At 43.2% G+C, this 22,042-nt stretch overlaps 1 protein-coding gene across 2 annotated transcripts in view; it reads left to right on the plus strand.

The window, feature by feature from the left end:
* Positions 1–22,042, plus strand: part of UBASH3B (ubiquitin associated and SH3 domain containing B) — a 74,553-nt gene that overhangs the window by 14,936 nt on the left and 37,575 nt on the right. The gene's annotated exons all lie outside the window — the stretch shown is intronic.

Raw genomic sequence — 22,042 nt, forward strand, 5'->3', positions numbered from 1 at the left:
AGCACCATCTTGGCTGCTACCACATACCATTCTGCACTTCCCTGCCTGCCAGATTTTGCTGTACATCTGAAAAGGCTCCACTCATACCTGTGGTGTAACATTGCATTAATGTGGCATGTAAGTCGCAAGAAAAAGAGGCTTATATTCTACCTTATTCAGGTTAACCTTTCTTTTTCAACACTAGTGCTTAAAATCTTCTAACCACGTGGAGGAGGGAAGGGGATCTAACATCTAACAGAAGAGCTTTCTTTAAAGATGTAGATTGCATTATAGGAAATGAGAAGCAATAATCAAAGGAAGTTCTTCATTCTCATTATCAGTTCTCACCGTCTTGTTTCTTGCAGTAGAGTACTTCTGTATATCGAGCACAGCCCCTCTCAATTCTCTTCATTAGAGATTGGAGCCTGCCTGCATCTCATCATCGCAACCTCTGCACAGCCACAGTCACCTTCCCCAAGCCAGCATAGATTTTGCCTTTACTTTTAAACAACTCATTTTCAAACCTAGCAAAAGACGCAGCTCCTTTCCCTCAAAAATCAATCTCTATCAAAGCTTTCTTTTGTCTAGCCTCATTCAGAGCATGCTGGCTTGAAGAGGAATCATTCCCTTGGATTCAGCAGCCTTTGAATCTGGTTGTAAGCATGGATTTTCCTCCCTCACTTATGTGCTAGTGATATCCAGGTCATCTATAAACCAGCTTCAGCCAGGAAATGTGATTAGCCTGGCCAGTGAGATTGGCATGGCTTCAGCTGGTCAGAAGACCAGGCTGAGAAGAGAACATGTAAATGTTTGCGCTAATTGGTGACAATGAATCTTCTATGCCGATGGCCGAATGGGATCTATTAAGACACGCAGAGAAGGACATTTAGGTTCCCATCAAGAAAGCCCTAAACACATGTTTACATGCCACTGATTTCAGTGAATGGGTCGGACTGAGGTAGAGAAATATTTTGCGCTCTCCCTCCCCGTGCAAGCTAAGCACGGCGGGCAGCCTGTCAGAAGAGGAGTAGTTTTCCCACTTTGCATGTGTTCAAAATGGCTGCATAAAGCAAATGGCAGGAGGAAAGCCAGCCCTCCGGGTTTCAGAGAGCAGCGTGCTTTACTGATACCGGTTGGAGTTTTCAGAAAGCGCTGAAGTAACTAGCGGGTTTGACTTTTAGGAGGTTTGTGAATCACTGTGAGCACCCAGCTCTGTGCCATTTTCGCCCCACCGGGTTTTCACCGCCAGCTGACATGCTTGCAGAGGTTTGTCTCTGCGAGCGACGTTTGGGGAAACAAGAAGAGCAGATGTGGAGAGGGCCGTAGCCATCCCGACCTCTCGTCCAGCTGCAGAGCGTATCCCTCACCACCGTCCCTCCCTGCAGACACTGTTCAGCATTAGTGTCAACACGTGGCAAACCTTTCCTCCCCATCGTGCTAACGCTTTCCAGGCATACTCCACCGGCAGCTTTTGCCAGGGCTATTGTGCGTATTTTTTCCCTTCTCAGGGTCTCTGCTTTTGCAGAATCTCCTATTCCCATGATGTGAGGCTCACAGCAAAGCAGCATTGAACGCGTCCCAGAAACACAGTCCCTGGCTTCCTTTCCATCCCTTCCCTCTCCCGGGAGCGCGTCGGACAGAGCGCAGCACGCAACTGCCCTGGCTCTGGGCAGGAAACAAAGGTCAGAAATCCGGAGCTGTAAATCTGCCACCAGTGGCTATTTCTGGTTTTAGCTCTGGTTACAGAAATATGCTCTGGTGACAGGTGACTTCACTGGCCCACCTTAGGTGAAAAGAAATGTTGAAATACAGGATTTTTGTGTCTTCCTCTCCCCTCCTTTTCACGATGCATTCAAAAGACAGAAACAATAGTTCTCCCTCCTGAACTCTGCAAGTTCTAAAACTGCTATGACTTTTTGTAAGTCATATTCTTCTGGTTTCTTGCCAAGGCCAGTGCAGCCCTGGGAGCACTTCTGACTTTCACCCATTTCCATAATCTTTACAAGCCATAACAGAAGCACAGAGTAGCTGGATGATAGTGGAGGCCCCTTCCTCCGCCCAAGCACAGGTACTTGGGTTTGCTCCCTGCTCTGCCACCCCTACCATCCTGGGGAACTTGTCATGACACAACACAGGGGCAGTTTGTCTCCTGGATATTTCTGAATCTGGGCAGGAAAGGAAAGGGCTTCTTCCATCTCTGCAACGCTTCTGCAACTATCTAGCTCACCCGAAACGTCTTAAGGCAATTGCATATCTATTCAAATACAACATATCTATAATGCTGAAAATCCCTGAGATTACTTAGGGCTAGTAGCTGTAAAAATACACCACGATATACCTACTTACTATATATATACAGGCATATGCACACATTTATATACATATACACAAGCATATGTTCCTACAATATATACAATGAAGTATGCAGGATATGTACAGTTGAAGTTAGGCAGCAATTTGTGGCCAATGTGTGGTTTTCTTTTTTTTTTTTTTTTTTTTTTTTTTTTTTTTTCACGCTACCATACAAACCAAACCATCAGAACAGCAGTAGAAACCAGGAGAGCTTGTTGGTTCGGAAGAGAATTTGGAGACTGACGACAAACACCACTTACAAAAGCTGAACGATACATCCCAACCAGCCAGCAAACTATTGCGGAGGGTCTGCAGTGTTAAGCGATTCAGACCACAAGCAAGTATGTGCAAGGGCTGGCACTAGAAACACAAACCTGTCGTACAACATATTCGTTCTGATGAGGTCTGTCTTCCTGACCACACTCATAGGAACTTGATGCCTGATTAATAAAATCTTGGGTTTGCACAACATATTACGTTACTATTTCACCCATGCTTTGCAAGTTGTGGCCTGGATTAACAGCAAGCTATTGTCAAACAATATATAGGACAGGGCTTAAAAAGAACAGGACACTCAGCAGATCACCCTCAGACCCTTATTGAGATGAACAGTGCTTTGGGGAAAGTGGTGTGTATATATTGTCTTGCAAGGCCTCATTTTCTGTGGTTTCATCTAAGAGATGCACACCATTGCATGGTTGAACATATACAGGATGTGAGCCAGTGGTTTCAGGAAATGAATGGGCTTAATTCTGATCACGTTTGCACAGTGATAAATGAGCAGTCCAAATCCCCTGCTGCCAGTGGGGCTCTACCACGGTTATCGCACCGAACTCAGCGATCAGTCCTGGCCTGCTACGATACAAGAGATGTCAGAAGTCATTCGTCCAGGCTATAAAGAATAACAGCTTGCCCTTCCTCTAATGTGCACGCATAAAAATATAAGACTTGCACAGCCCGTTAGATGAAAGGTTCATTTAGCTTAATACGCCATTAAGCAGTTCTTCTGTTCTTAGTCTGTGCCAGTCAGCAACTTGGAAATTTCCTGAGCCAAACTTTGCATTTGGCCCAAAATGCTTGAAAGCCACCATTAAGCCAATCGTAATTTAGATTTCCTTTTCTTAATGCATTTATACTTCAGCCTCCACAACACTACAGGCCAGTAATTTCCACCACTCAGTAATGCATTATCTTAAAAGTACTTTGAGTTTGTTTGCTTACGTTTTTAAGCACAAAAGATCTAGACTCTTTTAAGCTCAGATCTCGGGTTGCCTGAATAACCATCTAAATCAACTCCAGAAGATGCCCAAGGCTCCTAAGCTTATATTGTAGGTAGCTCAGTTAAACACACCTAGTTACGTGAGAAGCATCCAGACCTGAGTTTAGCAAACAAGATTCAGCAGAGAGGACTAAATTTTACTGGTAAAAAAAAAAGGCAAACATCTGCCTTCCCACTCTCCCCAAAGATACCTAAGCCCTTTATTCCTCAGCCACTCATGTGGGTGCTGCTTGTATATTTTTAAAATTGATAGACCTGGGAAAAAGCATGGATATGGCATGCCCTTAGCTCTTTTAAATGCATTTGACAAAACTTAGTTATTAATCTTAGTGTAAGTTTTGACAGCACAGAAAGTATTGGGTCAGATACATTTTACTCCTGGTCTTCGGTGGGTATTAACAAATCCACAGTTCATCTGGGCTGGGCATCTGCTTGCTGTAACTCCATCAAGTACCACGCTGAGGCCACGAGCATATTATGGAGAGGTTTCAAAGACAATACTGCAAAGCCACTTGAAAATCAATGGGAGCACAGTTCTGACTTGTAATCAAATCATAGCGAATACAGTTTAGAAGAGTCCGAGCTTACTGATTTTTGAAGGAAATGGAGAGAACCAAGGATGCAAGTTACTGCAAGAGTCCAGACAGAGATCAGTGGCTATTATTTAGCTGCATTCTCTCTTAACGGGAAGCAAAAAGGCATTCAGTAGAAGTGGGAAATCCCCCTTCTCCCTTTTAGATAAAAAAATGAGCTTAAAGTTTCAGCGTGAGAATCTTGTCTCCTGCCTGCTGCTCGGTATTCCCCTATTCTCCAGTCTGCAATGAGGGCTGTGTAATACTTCAGTGTTAAAGTATTCTGAACTCAGCCTAGGTCGAACACGCCAGAAATTAGTCAGCAAGAACAGGAGCAAGCCATTATCAGGCAAAGCAGTCATGTGTTTTTTCTCTGAGCCAGCTCTGGGATGAACAGAGTTATAAACCAGTTTACAGAATCACGTAAAAGTGTGATATAAGCAAATCCCAGTGCCTAATTCCTTTGATTCTTAGCTGAGCTTATCACTGGATGGATGATAACGGTTAATTGAACGTGTGGGGGAAATGATACAGCAGGAATAGTTGGAAGCAAAGTCCGCCCCTTTGGCCTGTGCAGTTTATCCAGAAGAAAGTACCCCCGTGTGAGCTTACATCTGCACAACCAAGAAAGTGGAAGGACCCCAGAATTTGTCCTGCAGTTAACATAGTGTCCGATCTGAACAGGAGCCAAACTGTGAAATCGCTGGGATTCCTGCCATTCGATTTCCTTCAACCTGAATGGAAAGGTCGCAGCCTCTACCTTTTAAAAGTGACTAAGACTAATAAACAGCTGGGCTACCTTTTGGTAGCAGAAGAAGGTGTCATTGTATCTGCTACGTGGGTGGGGAAACTCCTTACTTCTATTCGGTGTCTCCTTTGACTATTCCTTCGTCCGGGACACTTGATAACAGAGCTTGCTCTAAAAGCCGTGGCTTGTCCCCTGAGCGGCAGGCAGCGTGTGCTGGGTGCGCAGGTGAGCGCAGCGGAGACCACGAAATCGTGCTGCGACCGCCAGCGACTTCATGCCAGCTGCACTTTTACCCCTCTTTCTTCAGAGCAGGTCGCTTTGATTGCAAGAGGATTTTCCCTGTGTGTATAGTTTGCAAGAAAAAGATGATCCTTAGCAAAACAGGAGAGGCCAAAAGGTTCAGGGACTATTGCAGGGCTACCGGGATAAGGACTTTACCCAGATGAGTTTGGGCGGAAGCACTTTGACAGTGAAGACTGAAATCTGCACGTGTAGCATGAATGAACTTTTATTCTGCAACCAAATGCACACCAGATGCTGGGATTAAAACTGAAACTTTTCCCTACAGTCCTAGGAAGGCAGAATAAAATCTAAACATGGGCCACTTCAAAGCTCAGCAGCGTTTGAAAGCTACTTTGCTGTGATCTCTGGTGGTTCTGCTCTTAGCAGGTGCAGCGGTTGTAGTTGACAGGAGATTCAGCTGCTGACAGTATGGAAAAAGCTTCACACAAACAGGTCATTTTTCAGTTTTGGAGCGAAGCTGAAAGTCATGTGAATGACCAAGTATTGGGCAGTTTTACAACCACCGCCTCCCTCCCGCCACAATCACATATCCTGCACACGTCTTAGACTGGGGGGGGGAGGGCAGTGCCAAAGTCCGCAGAATTACAATTTGGGGAAATACTGAAAGGAGAGAATTAGTCCGCTGGCTTCAGTTACAGCCTGCAGCTAAAACTATAGATTACAGCATCACATCGTCCACTTTCTTGGATGTTTGTGCTGAGAGATGATAAATCTCAATATTTGCCATATAAAGCCCCTCTACCTATCGTTAAGAGCGATTCCACTGACACAATAGTCTTTTCTGCAAGAGCCTCAGAGCATTTTACAGTACTGCATGGCAGGGTTGTCGGGGGTCCACCCTGGGCGGGCAGAGTGGGCTGTCCTGTGTGAAAACTGCTTTCCAGGCGCAGGAGTTGCCCCCCCCCCAAGACCCCGGCTGCTGCCTGTCTGTAACTCCTTGTTCAAGCTTTGCTTTCCATTCCTTGCAGCAACTTGAGCCATTACAGATTTACCTACTTGGTGGCTTGTCAGGCAGCTGAACACTCCCAGATACAGCCAAGGGCTGTGCTAGTTTATGTGAAAGGGGAATAACCAAAATGATAGTGCTGCTGCAGAAATCAGAAATTACACTGCTTTGTGAAAGGAGAGCTTAGTAAAACAAGGGCTGAGACCTATGCAACACATCTGACCCGCTCCCTCTTTGATGCTAGGAGGTCCCAAGGATGATAAACTGTTTACTCCATTCTCCGTCTTCTCTGTTTAAGCTGTGAGTACTTCAGGGCAGGGATTGTGTCTTACCCTTGGAACAAACAGCAGCCCTGGGCCTGAAGGAAGTTAAAGCATCTCTCTCAGCCTGCATATTTTAGCATGCCTGAGGAGCCTGGCTGTGAAAGCTCTGGGGAACGGCACACCGGGCTCAGCTCTTGAACTAACGGAATACACGAGATGGGAGAAAGTATAGTAAACAACTCTGGGTTATTACGTTTATTTGATAGGGGTTTGGGGGATGTAGGTGGTGTGATTTCTTTTTCCCAGTCACATCATAGTTTCTTGACTATTGGGTTGTGCCATGTTATAGTGAGAATTGATGGTTTGTTCCTGTGGAAATAGATGGAGCATTCGAAGAAACAACACCCTGTTAGCTATGAGCAGATTTAACACCCCTGCAAAGCTACCATCTGCCACCAAGAAAGGGAAATTAAAGCAAGATGCCTGAGATTCAGATGGCTGCCAGGGCTTGACTGCCTCCTTGCTTTCTGCTTTCCCTCTCAGCAGTGATTCGTTCTAGGTAAGCATCAGCAGAAAAGAAAGCTGACACATAGTTCAGGTGTTGTGCCATTAAAAGAGCATTTCTGTAACTTCTCGAAAATGAGAAACTGTTGGGTTTGTTTGGGGTTTTGTGTTTGTCATTGATAATTGTCAGCCTTGGGGCTATAATTAGCTTTTCTGTACCATGTATTTATACAGGGGAAAACGGTGCTTTAAAGATCATGATTTTCCTTCTGCTAACGAAATGGTTCTACCACATGCTGTTTGCTCTTTGCTGAGTCTTTCAGGGCTCAGATGAATGCAAAACTAGCAGTACGGTTCATCTCGCCCCATCGTTAGCACAGGAAGTGGTTCTCTGAGTATTTCGTAGACAACTACAAGAAGGAAGTACTCACCAAGGCAAGACTCCCCAAATGTCAAGGCTGAGGGGAATTATATTCCTACGGGGATACCCACAATATACCCCAGCCTACAGACAAGGGCAGCACCTATTCCATAATGGTCTTAATCTAAGCATGGAGGCAGAAGAAGGGAGCAAGAACCAGGTGGTATTATATAAATCAGATGCATTCACTGCTGGCTGAAAGAAGAGACACTTTGGTCTCTATAAAGGCATGCAAAGGGACTGGTGTGAGCAGGGGCAGCGTTTGGGTAAAGGCGAGACGGACTTCATACCACTTGAGGAACTTTGCACGAATTTATAAATAGCTGTGCATTTAGGCTGATTCTTTTTGGTATTTCCATAGAGGGTTGCCAAACTCCAGCCGTAGCTGGAGAGTGAAGGACACATCTGTGGCACTGCGCTGGGACGTTATCTGTGCTGTGGTATCTCTGGGGTGCGTCGTTGCACTGGAATGCAGCATCCTACCATGAGGACACTGAGTTCTTTCAGGGGGATGGGGAAAACGATGCCAGAAGTTAATAGTTTACGTCTTTCTCCCTTTTCTGGGGGTGTACTGTCCCCTAGCAAGCACAGAAATGACCAAGCAAGCTTATTGGGTTTTTTGGTTCTCTTTCTCTCTTCCAAATCAGTCAACATGGTGTGGTAAAAAAGCAAGCACACCAGCGCTTGGTTTCATCAGCTTTTCTGCCCATTTGCAAGGTCAGAATGACTAGGACCCCATAAAAAAACCCCACATTCAGGATTATTCCTATGCTGATAAAACCCAAATTAATTTCTACAAATGTACTGATATGCTCAACACATGAAAATCAGAATTTCCTGAAAGTAGCTGGACCAAACCGTGACCATTATCAAGGCAATGGTCTTTACAGAAGTAAAGGATGGACAATTCCAGAGACATGAACTATTCACCATTATTAATGAAATTCATAACATGACTCAGTCAGATGTTTTCATCTCTAATGAGCTTAGATAATTCCAACATTAAATTTTACTGTATATATTTCCTTTTTTTCTTTCTTTATAAATGCTGTCCCCATCATTCTGCCACTAACATTCCTGCTTAACTTTTTGCCCTTAAGTCCCTGAATATATTATTATCTATGAAAAGTCAATTCTTGAGGCAACAAACAATAGGAGCAGAAGAAAGATTATATTCTTTTTCTTCTAACGTTCAGCAAGCGGGACAGGGGAATTAGCTTGTTCCTTGTTCTCTCACTGAATTACCGTGTTCTAAGTTTAGCTACTAAACCCATTTGTGCCATGATTTTCTCTCTGTTAATAAGGCTAATGACTACCTGAGACAGCAGCGTAGAGTTTAATCCACTGAGCTCTGTAAAGCATTCTGAAATTCTCAGAAAATAGGGTGCAGGAGTAACGCTTACCTGCAAATTATGGAAAATTCAAATTTATTACTAAGTGAAACACTGTCCTTTTAAGTCATTAAATATGTAACTGCAATACAGACACACTTAAATAAATTATTTAAAGTTATTTCTAGTTGTGTGTGGGAGGTGGGTGGGTGATGAAGTTGATACTTAGTGGTTAGAGCAGCCTTTAGCCTCTACATTTCTCCCCGCTTTTGCACAAGCTTTGTTTTTTTGTCTTTTTAACTCCTCCATCTGATACAGACAATTGAGCTGGCTTTGGTCAAACTTTTGGGGGGGGTTGTGAGAGTTTGTTCTAATTCTACAGTTTTCTCAGGCCTATCTATGCACCTTGAAAATGTTGGTTTGCAACAACACAAAAGCAGCTTCACACTGTCCTGTCAGTGACCTGTTGCGAGGCCAGGAAGGACTCCTCACACTTCAGAAGGCTTGTCAGTCTCTTGGCTTCTATACTTTTTATTTAAGGATTAAAACATATCATTTCCACAGGATCCTAGTGGCTTTTCTTATGAAAGTTCATCTGTCTACAACCGAAGCTCGAATATCATTCCTAAGCCTGAATTACAGCCCTGTGAATGTTCCTTAATGAATCCAAATTTCAATGCCAATTTCTCTCCCCATCTATCACACATATAATGGTTGCGGTACCCAGGTACAAATGTTCCCATTGCAGGAGATGGAGTAAATTACACAAACCTCAATACTGTTTTCTCCATTTTGCCACACTTCTTTACCTTCTATTTTCTCTTACAAAAATTGTTGGGAATCAAAATTGTTAGGAAAATTTCTTAGCAGACAATTTGGCCTTTTTCTTTTAAACAAACAAAAAAAAATTTGAGTTTTGCCACTGAATTTAGTATGAATAGGATTTCGTTTCAGAATCAGGCAAATAGCAATGCTAGAAGATGAAAAGCAATGATTCTCTGAAAAAAAATTATCAGAAAGGTTCCTACAGGATCAAAAAATACAGTTGCAGTTGACTGGGAACTGGATTGAGAAGGAACTACCCAGACTTGCGCACTGAGAAAAGATACATCACTGACATACACTTGAAAGCTAAATATATCATTCCTGTAAATGGCTCTTAATGTGTATTTGTTTGAGTTGCCTCCCTCAAACCCAAAATGAGCCTAGCGTACATTTTCTGTCTTTCTCCACAATCTGCTAGTCCCCATACAGCGTGACCACAGTGAGATTTTGTTGACTGGGTATAAAAAATGCTCACCATTTTAAAAACAATTTCTCGAGTTAATAAGAAGATCTAGCAAAGTCTCAAAAATGCCAGCGTTTTTAAGGAGCTCTAGCTTAGACACAGCAAATACAAATGAAGCCGCTTGACCTATCCTCACAGGCCTTTATATAGCATAGTACAAGGGAAGAAAATTCTGGTTCCTCACAACTAGTTGTTATGGTATTTGCATTAATAATGCATATGCTGGTAGAACCAAAAAGCCTCCTTCTGACATCAAGGTCACAAGCCAGTAAGCACCGTTCATACGTACACTGATGCCCTTTACTACAAAAAGTTCCACCTAAGTAACAGAGAGGTAACATCATGTGAATACAGACAGGGAAAATGCACGGAAAGATGGGGACTGTAGCTCGGGAAGAACTGCCCGCTTCATCATCCTATACCGAGATGGGCTTTGCGTGGCAGACGGGAGTGCAGGACTGCACCTTGTCTACCCATAGAGCTTCCTAGAAAGACAGAAACATTAGCCCTTGTAATGTACCATGTGTGTATAATGCTGTTTATTTCCCTCTGCAAGTTACTGACCCCACACTGAGCTACATTTCAGCATGCACAGCTTGGGCATTATAGATGAGCTCTGAATTATGAAGTCTTTCGGGGTGGGGTTCTCAGAGGAGGCTAAAGAAGTTAAGCAATTTAGATCTTTGCAAAGCAAGGTGATTTTCAAAATGAAAGTTGATTTGGGAAGCTCACACTTCAGGGTGCCTGTAAAAATCCCCGCCTAGGTGCTCCAGAATGCACAGGAAGAAAAAAAAATCATCAAAGACTTTGTTCTGCTGAAGTACCTACAGCAGAGAGCTATCGACAAAGCAAGGAAATTCAGAGAAAAGGTGCAGTGAATGAATGGAAGGAATAAAATGTACGTTGGTTGAGTGACAGGGATATGAATCTCATGCCCTTGCTGGAGCATCATGCACTGGGGAAGCGGTTGGTACTAACAAGCCCAGTGCTGTTACCAGTTAGTGGACACGCTCCCTTGATGTGACTGCCAAAGCTCTGTGCTCTGGCTCTGAGGACCCTGGCTTCAAACCCTGCTTTCAAACCCTGCAAAAAAAATGTCCTTCCTTAACCAGCCAGAAGGGAATGCAATTAAGGTTGCCTTGTGAAGTTCATAAAGGCTAATGCATGAAAACGAGCAAAGACAAATTGCGGCGGAATATTAGGAAGAACATTTCTAATTGTAAGGTCGGCTGGCCTCGTTCCTTGGAGCCTCTGAATACTGAGCTGAAGAAAGCAAATGAGACGATAGTACCGGGAACAATTCCGTGCTGTCTGGGAGATGGGCAGGATGAGTAATATGGAAACTCCTTCTCTACAATATAATGCACTTCTTCAGCCTTTCTCTAGAAATCCAGCCACAGTTTCTGGCACTTACTTATGAACCTGTGTCCTTCAGAAATGAAAATCTTTTTTTGTTTGTTTTTGCCAAGCTGTTTTCTCTCTCCTCACTGGATGTTTCCTTAGCATAGTTTAGGATGGGCTTTACCGATGCAGGAGAAAGGAGTATCTCCTATCCTTAAACTCTCAGTCACTGCTGGAATCGGTCTCCAACTCATGTTAACAAATTTGGCTCTTCTTTTTGGTTTGTTTTCAGAGTTTGCCTGTGACTTGAGCTTGAATTACAAAAATGCCACGTGCACACACTGAACCCCCCCCCCCCCCCCTTGTTCTCAGTGTTTCCTGCCATGAAGAGCCACATATTCTGCCTATTCTGGCCTTCTTTCCGAGCAGCTCTTGTAGGCTTGTGTGGTTCTTGTAGTTTAGTTCAAGGAGGGAAGCCTGGGAAACCATCACCCTGAATCTATCTCCAGCCTTCGCGCTCCTTAGGATCACCCACTAACTTCTTGGGTTTTCCCCGTGCCTGTTTTCCAAACTGTAAAATGGGAATATCCCATTAATAACCCAGGCACTCTAGCAAAAACCAGCAAGCAGCAAGCTTTTTCATGAGAGTGTAATTGTGGGAATTAGCGTATTTGTCACAAATGTACAAGTGATTAAACTGTTTCAGGGTTCATTCATGCCTCAGTGGGGAATGTGAGGTGAATATGAATATGCTTGTACATTTTTATTCTGTATCTCATATCTTCCAAGACCGCTGTGGGGCAGGGGGATGGACAAATAGTAGCATTATTCTGAAGTATGTGTGAGTATATGTCACACACTCATGTACAGGGAAAAAAATCATAAGATGGTGGTTAAGTAAGTCTTTGTGTAATTTTTCTCTACTATTTTCCACTATGAGTCACCATAATTTACATGTTATCTAACATTGAGAGTCCCAAGTTTATGTTACTTTCTGTTCTATTCAATGCTCAGTGGGAGAAGTCGACTTCTTGAGGCTTATCCAGCCTGCTTGGAAGAGGTCCTCTCGGTCTGAAGGAGTTAATGGTTTGCTAGAATAACTGTCATCAGACAATTGTGTTATAAAGAGCAGCAGTTACCAAAATACATTTTAGCCTGCAGCATACAAGAACAATACAGCTATTGTACTGTAACCACAGAACTTGGCACACAGATAAGCTTGAAAGGGAATCATGTTTTGTTTATTACGGAAGTGATGGAATCCATTGAAAGGTTATTGTTTGACTCCTTTTGAAGCAAATTCCAGCCCCTTTGTGAAGGGTGTTTGCAATCTTTGGGTCAAAGGCAGAAGGGAGTTTATGCAGCAGTGGTACCTTTCTTCCACCAGAGATAGTCTGAAGGATAACAAAATCAGCCTGCCTCCAGGTGACCCTTCAGAAACCCCTACCAAACCGTAATTTCTATTACAAAGACAAGGAAAGGCTGAAACCTTCGGTAGAACAGTTTATCAAAATTTTCTATTTTCATCAGAAAACCCGCTCCCTAAAAAGCTTGAAATCAGAACATTTTCAGCTCTTTTCAACAATGACGAAAAATGCATGTTTCGTTTGCAAACGTGTAGTTCTAAGACAGGAAAAAAGCTGATTTTCAGGCTACATAAAATGCTTAAGCCTCATGGAAATGGACAAGGTGTGAGACTGTCACTTCTTTGGCTTTAACCCAGGATCATGTGTTCTGGTCTTAGTCAAGGTCCTCCATCGCTTGATCTGTAGCTCCCTAGAGTATTATATTGATGGTCTCAGTTACCATTTTACGCATTGCTTTAGCCACAAGCAATCTAAGAGGCTGCCTGGGTCCTACAGCTGGTGCGGGAGGCAAAAGGCTTAAAACAAGCTCAGGGAAGAACTTTCCACGCAGCAAATAGCTACAGTGTGGAAGTCACAGAGGTAGGGTGTTGTAAAGGGGGAAGGCGAACGTGGATTCAGAGATCATCTATCACAGTCATTCAGATGCACTTTTTAGCTCAAGAAATACTTAAACTGCCCGTTGCTGAATGCTGGGAAGGCGCAAGGTATGGGCAGAGGAAGACAACTTCTATGCATTTGCTTTTATACTAGTTTTAAGTACTCGCTGCTGGCCGTGGAACAGGAGAAAATGGTCTGCATGGGCCTTTTATCGGATCTAATACAACCCTTCTCAAGTATCACAAGGATCAAGTGTCAAATACTGCAATAAAACCAAAAAATCAACAGTGGATTAGAATGCTCACAGAGAAGGTTTCTTCAGCAAGTACAGACTTTTTTGCCTTTTCTGTATGAGTAATGTCTGAGTTAATTCAAGCCACCTTGATTTGAGAGAAGAGAGGAGGAAAATGATGGGGACTTCAATATAGTGAGTAGATTTTTAAATGGTAGTGGATTGCCCCAAAAAATGTTCTTGCAGGTCTCTCTGCTAATGGGATGGAGGGATACATCCTCACATCCTCCCCATAAACTGCCATATATTTTTAATTCCTGTGGGGAACCGCCACAAAGTTGGAGGGATGGAAGAATTGGAATTTCTGACCCTTTTTTCTCTCCATCTTGCACCTACTCCAATGGAGGACTGCAAAGCTTAAGGCTTATGACTAAGGACAGAAGCTCATGAGATTGGCTTAAAGACAGTGAGATTTAATAACCAGAACATTACAACTAGAAATTTTTTTTTGTCATGGTCTCTAAGGTTTTAGGATACACTTAAGTTGTTTTCTTAAGCTTTTCTCCCCAGCCAGGAAGGATATGGATTGACTTTGCTTTTTCTAATGAAACTCATTGATTCTGAAATAATCACTTGATATTAGGATCTGTGCCATTAAAAAAAAAAAAGGGAAGTAAAATTACAGAATTGAGGAATTCTAATAATACAAATATGAAAGGGCTTTTAAAATTCTTCAAAGGTTATTATGCGCTCAACACTTTGCTGATTTTTTAAAGTGCATAATTTCATTTGAGTCACTTCCCCTATAAATTACATACTTAAAAACCTGCTGATGTTGCCTCCAATACTTAGAAAAACATCCCATTTTAGACTTTTTTTCCATCTCCCACTGTATCTCAATTTTTTCGATAGATACTTTCAGGCAATTTTTATTTTTTTTAACCTCAGGAGCAGCACAGATGAACTCAGTTAAAATTAGCTATCACGTACAATGCAGAGCCATCTTAAATCTTCAGTCCTTCTAGTTGTTTTTCAACAGAAGGTTTATTTTCTGGGATTTTAATTAACTTTGGACTTGGTATTACTATTTTTAAGCCAAGTTCAGTAGGGAGCAGTGGCATTTCATGTACTGTGGGATCTTACCCAAAATGCTTACACCTTTAATTAGAAATATTGAAGCCAAAGACATTCAGGCTTGGGTTTGTTCAGTTAAGCAGTGACATCCATATAAAGCAAAACAAAAGCAACCCAGGCTGACAAAAATACTGAGTGCCTGCTGATTCTCAGAGCTACAGATTTTAAAAACACATTTGAAAATCAAGGCAGTTTTGTTTAGGTTCCTATTGAGATGCCTGACCTCAGTGATTGACATTTGAAATTTTTTGCCCAAATAATCAAAATTCACAGTGCCTTGTGCAGCCCCCAGTTTATAAAACCCTCCTCCATCTTACAGATGCTGAAACCAAATGCAGAGAAGCAGATCCCTCCCTCTGTGTAGCTGCGTTGAACTGGAGCACACACATAAAACAATCCTTTTGCCCATCTAAAAGAGTCAGACCAATTTATACAGATGTCCCAAAGGCTTCTGTAAGCCACTGGGATTTTCTTCTGTGGGCTTCAGCAGATTTTGGAAGAAATCTGTGGTAACCTAAAGAATAGCAGCAGCAGCCAGAGACCTCACTAACTCTATTTTGGGCACAGTATAAAATGCACCCAGAAATAGATAGATTTGCAAACATCAACCAGCAAAAGAGAACCAAATCCAGCACTCGATCTAGCTACTCAAGTCCCCTCAAGACTTTAATAGTCATGTTTCTCCCCGAGTTTTGCTTGGCCTTCCTTTTCTGCAATGAAGAAGCTGCTCCATTAGACAAAAAGCTACTTCTAATTTCTCTTCCACCCATAGTCCGTCCGTCCACCCATCCATCCATCAGGGTACCACAAGGAACTGCAATTTCATGATGCACATGATGTGCAGCGGGAATTCATGAGATCTCATCGGTATTGGTGAATTACCAAACAGTAGAGGTTCTGTATTCACCCCAGAGACAAAAATAGGGAAAACTCAGAGAAGTATAAATGTGTTTATATCCAGAACACTGTCCACAAAGAATACTTTGTACAGTTTTATTATTGGGTTTTTTTCCCAGAAGCATCAACAGTTCCTTAGGCATGTAATTTGTAAGAGGCTAAAATCTAAATTATGCATCAAAAAGGGAGAGATGCAACTTCGGGGTAATAATGCATTTCAAAAACATCTTCAAATGTGTAGTTCGGAGCAGCAGCCTATGGCTGGAAACGAGTGCCCAGTCAGCAAAGGCAGCAGAGGAGTAGAAATTACTCTTCCCCACATAAACAAAACTGGTAGAGATCTTTATTTTTAAATCTGGCAACAGCAGGGATGTATCCTAGAATCCTGAATCTATTTGAAGGACTCATCTGATGGGGGTGATCCTTCAGAAACACACTGAACAAAATAGACAAGTCTTGCATGCAGGACAGCCAGGTTTGCAGTACTGAAATCTTCCTTCATACACGCCTGGATATCCAAAAAGGACATTGCAAATCAACAATGCAGGAATTATCTGAAATTATATTTCAACCCAAAAAGAAAATAATCCCTTCTGTTTAACAGACACATCACTATAATATAGCCCACGGCAGATGTTTGTGCAAATACGAGTCTTAACGCCATCACTTGGAAATCTTGGAGAACTCTGCAAGAATATGATCCCTTTTCGTCCTCCTTGAGCTCTTCTACACCAATATATAGCAGGGATATTAACTTTCTACTAAACTTCACTGAAACCTAGAGATGGGTGATCTTTTGCTAGCAATTTCTATCAGGATTCTTACAAGAGGTATTTAGTTGAGGATAAAGAAACTGTGAGTCATACGTAAAAGCTGCTTGCATGGCTTAAGGTAAAAGGTCCTCCCCCTCAGCTCTTTTGATAGCGTAAAGACCACACTATGAATAGTTTGTCTCTCACAGCTGACATTTTTTTTCTGTCTGTATGTACTAATTGGAAAGTATTGTACTGTTATTTTTGTGGTGGTGCTCCTGAAAGATCCCGAGATACCGTCACACTGGCATCATGCATTACAGGAGTTTACAGTGCCAAAGGGAATTTATAATCTAAATATACAAGAGAAAAGGATAGAATGCACCAAAAAGAGACAGAGAATAGGCACAGAAAAATAGAGGGCAGGCGTACTTTCACATAACCTTACATGTCAGTAGGTGATGCCCATCTCTGGGCTAGTCATCTCACTCTATTTCCAGGCAATGGGGAGAAACGGGCACTTAGGGAGCATGAGTCATCCAACCTATTTTAAATGTCTACCCTTGCCAAAAGTAAACATGCCCTACAAGTGCCTCCGTTGACTGTAAAGACAAGTCTAGATGCAGGTATCTCTACAGTATGAATAACTATTTAAAAGGAAGGATGCCACCACCACAAGATTCATTCACTTCACTGAAACTACCCACAAAGTGAGCAATTGCTGCCACCCTCGTTGGTTTAATGGAGCGAATCCTCTTCAACCTTTCCTTGAGGCAAAAGTCCGTCCTTACGCTACTGCCATATCATGAGGCTTTTTAACTGTCCACATTTACTGCCACAAACAAACAGATTCAACCTGAAATTCAACTGGGCAAAGGAAAAATGGAGAAATCTAGGCATAAGCTGATGAAGAGCCACCAGAACAGAATGATTCTCCTTCCATGTTGTCTTACTGTTTCCCACTAACAGCTGGCAATCAAAATATAAGCCACATTCTGCTCCCGGCAACCCAGATGGAGTCACTCCAGATTTGCTGTGAATCCAGCACAGTTTCTGGGGATTCCTGCCAGGATAACTGAGAAGAGCACATCCTCTCCAGCTCCCTTCACACTGCACTGCGAGAGTAAAAGTGTGAAACACTTGTTTGGGAGGTGACAAAGCTGTGTGCTCTCAGGTGGCCACCTTACACCCTCTTGGTAGACCAAAGAACCCCATTTTTGGGGGAGGGAGTGCTAGAAACAAAACAATAGCTCTGAGCTAGTACACCTGCCCCTACTCCCCTTCCCACAAACTACAGGAGAGATGACTTTGGACATGCAATTTTTTCTCTCTCAGGCTTTAGTTTCTCGCCAGGGCTGTGTCGCAAATAAAGGCCTTGACTATCACAGTGAGCAAATTTTTATCCTTCACTGATATCAAGGGCTCCAGTTAGGGGTCAGGACCAGGGCTGGAGCCGGTCACAGATTTTTTCCCTTCCTCTTTTAATAGAATTTCTCGTTTTCTTCTTGCGACGAGGTTTACTGCTCCCAGGGAATGCAGTCACATTGAAATACTACCAGAATGTGTGATCGTAATGTAAGGAGATACAACAATAATCACTGATTAAAAAGGAAGAATGAAAAGAGTAAGAGCTGGTGGCAGGATTGCTAAATGCTGATCAGTGCTGTAAGACAGCCTTTGATTTTTTTAATTAATTATACATTCCCTCATACTTTGTACTGCTGTTGATTTAATTGGACTCCTTATTTTTAGACAACCACAGCAAGAGGAAGATAGGGTACAGCTTTCAGAAGCTCAGCTCTAGCCTAATTCTGCCTCATTCAATACCACTGGGAGCAAAATTAGGCTAATGCTGAGCTCTTCTGAAAGCCTTGGTCTCAACGCAGTTTAGCACACTGCATGTTCATCTGTCTTGCAGGATGGAGTAAGTTCTATGCAGTTTAGTCTGTCCACACAGGAATCCATGCAGAACTGGGCTTAGCATCCGTAAACATCCCAGAACCCTAATGCAGGAAAGAATAAGTGCTGAGCAGCAGAAAATGGTGCCGAGGTCTGGCTCCTACCAACAGAATTTGCCCTGATACTCACTTCAGCCTCACTCTATGCAATTTATTTGCACCCTATATAGAAACATGTCTGCCAACATGCTTTGCGGAGATAAAGCATTAAATGTTAAACTGCAGAAGGGGCAAAGAGGAGTGCACTGAGAAAGGTCTGTTTTCAGCTGCAGCCCGAAATCCTGTATTGCCACAGATGAAAGGGACACGGGGAGACAGAGAAGACCCCTGCATGCGCACACTAATTCACATTTCATGGAACATAACTCCTTATCTGTGCTTCCCAAGGGTGGTTTGTGGAATTGTTGAGGGAGGTAGGAGCGGTGAGAGGCTAGCAGAAGCAGGTCTGTTTAGAGAACGGGGAAGGACTGTTCTGACGTTATCTCACATGCCCATATGCACATGGAACGGCAGCCACCAGCATTGGGAGCACAGGAGCCCGCAGATCTGCAGCTGGGAGGCCATTATCCTGCAATATTTGTTGACTTTCTCAAAGCCTCAGCACCTGTAGTTGTGGGATCCCCCAGACACGTAGGTCTTGTTGAAACACACATTCTGCTCTTTTGGCTTTCCCAGGATAGTAATTTCTGCGATGCTTTCCCAATATATCTGCAACTGTGGCAGTATAAAAGTGCTTGTGTTGGTACAGTTTATGCCAACTTTATCCCCTTTCAGATCTGAACTCTTGTACAGTCCTGATCTCGCTTGGGCTTTAACTGTCTGCACAAAAGCCCTGCCTACCCTGATGAATCTACAGCAGAAAAATGCGTAGAGCATGCTGTAGCTGCAGCTGCCTTTGAACCGTCGCTGTCTTTGAACAACCAGCTCCGGGAATGCCAGAACTCACAAAGCCTTGTTTTGTGCACATGTCTTTCTGATGGTTGATGCTTTTCTTATGACTGCAGCATTTCTTAGGGCTTGCTTCTGTGAGGATCCTCTGATGTCTGATGACAAGTAAGCTCACCTCACAATCTTTTCCAGCTGGTGCACTCCTAAGGTTACTTCTAACTATCCAAGAACCTATTTTTACAGAAGCTGCAAGACATGAAATATCCTTGATAGCTCTACATCTCTGTCACACTGCGTTTAAATATACTAGTAGGTTCAGAAGTTATTGTGGAATGTTGGAGAGACCTGCAGACAGACACATGGACGCAGCACGGTCCCATAAGCCTCAGCTCCTTTGAGAACCAGACTAAAGAAAGGCCTCACTGCAGAGAAAAGCTTGAAATGTGTTCCCGGGATACCCTCAACTCCTTCTACTTAAAATTTTGTATTTTCTCCTTTTGCCTTAATCGGAGCTTCTCTAAGCCTGTCTCCTGGTTTAGTGATGCCAAGCCTGCCGCTGACTCCGGCTGCGGATTGTAGGGCAGCAGCTCAAATGGGCAGCGACTCCCTGAATGCATTTGCATTCAGAAGGCAATACTGGACAGGGATAAAAGCAGGGTGCAGCTTTCTGTTCCTGTGAAACACACTGGAATGAGTTTGTCTCTTGGAAGAATGGGATTCTGGACTCCAGAAGGGCTGTCCCATCTCTTACAGCGCACTTACATGCACGATTTACCATATGTGCCTTGCTATTAGCCTCTGAAATATACTGCAAAGAATTATTCTTAACTGATACCCAGTATTCTCCTTTCTTGCCTACTTCTCACAACGCAGCTCTTAAATATTTACGAAGAAGGAATCCCATGGCAGTCTATGTCCTCTACCATAATCACAGGAGCCTGCATAACAAAATAGTCTTTAAAAACCAAGGAGACTTTATAACCAATCCTTATCCACGCTAAGCACCTGTCATTCATTTAATTTATAGCTCTTTCTTGTTTCATCTCCCAAGAGCCCACTCTGACAGGGCAGAGAGAGGGGGTCTTGCTGTAAGCACCGTTATTATTTTGCAGTACCAATGCTGCAAGGTGCTTTTCCTGGGTACCGCCGCTGACGTGCTGCACTTGCTAATGCTGCTGTTAGTGACAGCTGCCTGGCTAGCAAGAGCTGAAGTGCATCAGTGACGTACAGCACAGCACAGGCTGCCTCGTCAGCGTGATGGCAAGAAAGGCTGCAATATCATTACCATTCCTTCTGCATTGAAGAAAAGAATTGCACTTCTTAGTATGCTTTCAAGATATCAGACACACACACAAAATAGATAAGATGGGGACCAGTTGTAAAAGATTTGCATTGTGAATAATTTTAGAAATACACCCCCACACCAGTACTTACACTCTAGCGCGGGGGAGAGCTATGCTAGGGAAATGAGGTGATGCTAGTGTGTATGTGTGTCTGTCTGTCTAACAATACCTGCCTGAAAAGATCAATCTGGATAACAAGGTCTTCAAGGCAAGCATCCAAGACTTGGCCTCCTACACAACCCTGGCAATAGGATGAAGTGTGCCTCCACATGGGAGATGCTTCTGGTAAAGTGCTAAAGCGAAGTGCTAGCTGCCTTTGGTGACTGGCGAAGGAAAAAATCGTGAGAAAAACCACTTCGTACTCAGACAACACATCTCATCTGAGAACCCTTATGGTCAAAACTCTTAACTAAAGGGAAGACCCAAATCTCCCACCATTTAGGTACGTGAGCAATCACAAAACTTCAGTAGTCATATTGGCCAAGCATATGAATAGAGGAGGCAGAAGACAGGCCAGGTTATGTCTCTGATCCTCATACACACACACTACCAGCTTGTCTCAGGCAAAAGGAGTGAGGACTATCTCCTTACTTATTCCCAGTCCATTGCTCCCAGTACCTGACTACTTAGGTGTCAGAACTTAAAATGATAATGGTGAGAGGAGGAGAAGGAAGGAGACATAACTAGACTGTGGGACCTACTTCACGTTGATTATTGATGTGAAAAACACAGAATAGGAGTTGAGCACCTTTATGGTCGGTGCTGTAAAGTTGGCAGGTTTTCAGCAGTGCTTAGCCCCTGGGAACTCCCATCCCTTGCAGATGGATGAAATTACGTGCTGAGCACTTTTTAAGACCTAACGCTGCTTGCATTTACTCAGATGGCTCAGATGAGACTGAAATGATTGGGGGAGAGACCCACTGAGCTGATGTTTTATGATCTATACCGTGGCTGTGCCCTACTGAGGTCTCTGAGCCCCATTGTGCCGGGTACTGGAAAGTGCTGCAGCTGTAGAGAGCATTTTACGCTGTTAAACAGACATCTTGGAGCACAGAAAAGTGAAGTTTATTCCTCCACAACCATGAGAACTAAGCATTAGAGTAACCAGTGCATCACGACACCCGCTAGATTTGGGAGCCCTTAATTGAAGGCTATGAACTGGGTCAAGGAGAATCCCACGGTGAGGGGATGGAGCGGGACCACGCGGGTGATGTGCTGTGCTGTGCTGAAGGTTGCGGCAGACCTTCGGTCAGGTATGCTGCTTTGGGATTTTTTTGTCAGGGGGTGGGAGTGTTAAGTACAGTCCGGTTCCGGCAAATACACATCCATTTGTTGCTCGCTAGCATCAAATCCCCAGGTTTTCAGTGAACTGAAAAAAGATACTTTTATCACGGCAAACACTTGTTTTAAAATCCTTAGAAAATCTGCTAGAAGAAAGAATAGACCCAGAGCCTTGATTTGCAATAACCTTTCAGCATAGGCTTTGCAGAAGAGCAGTTGGCGTGTGCTTATGCCTCACTGAAGTCTCTAAGTACATGCTTGAAGTT

The sequence above is a fragment of the Aquila chrysaetos genome, chromosome 8 (genome assembly GCF_900496995.4).
Source record: "Aquila chrysaetos chrysaetos chromosome 8, bAquChr1.4, whole genome shotgun sequence".
Classification (NCBI taxonomy): domain Eukaryota; kingdom Metazoa; phylum Chordata; class Aves; order Accipitriformes; family Accipitridae; genus Aquila; species Aquila chrysaetos.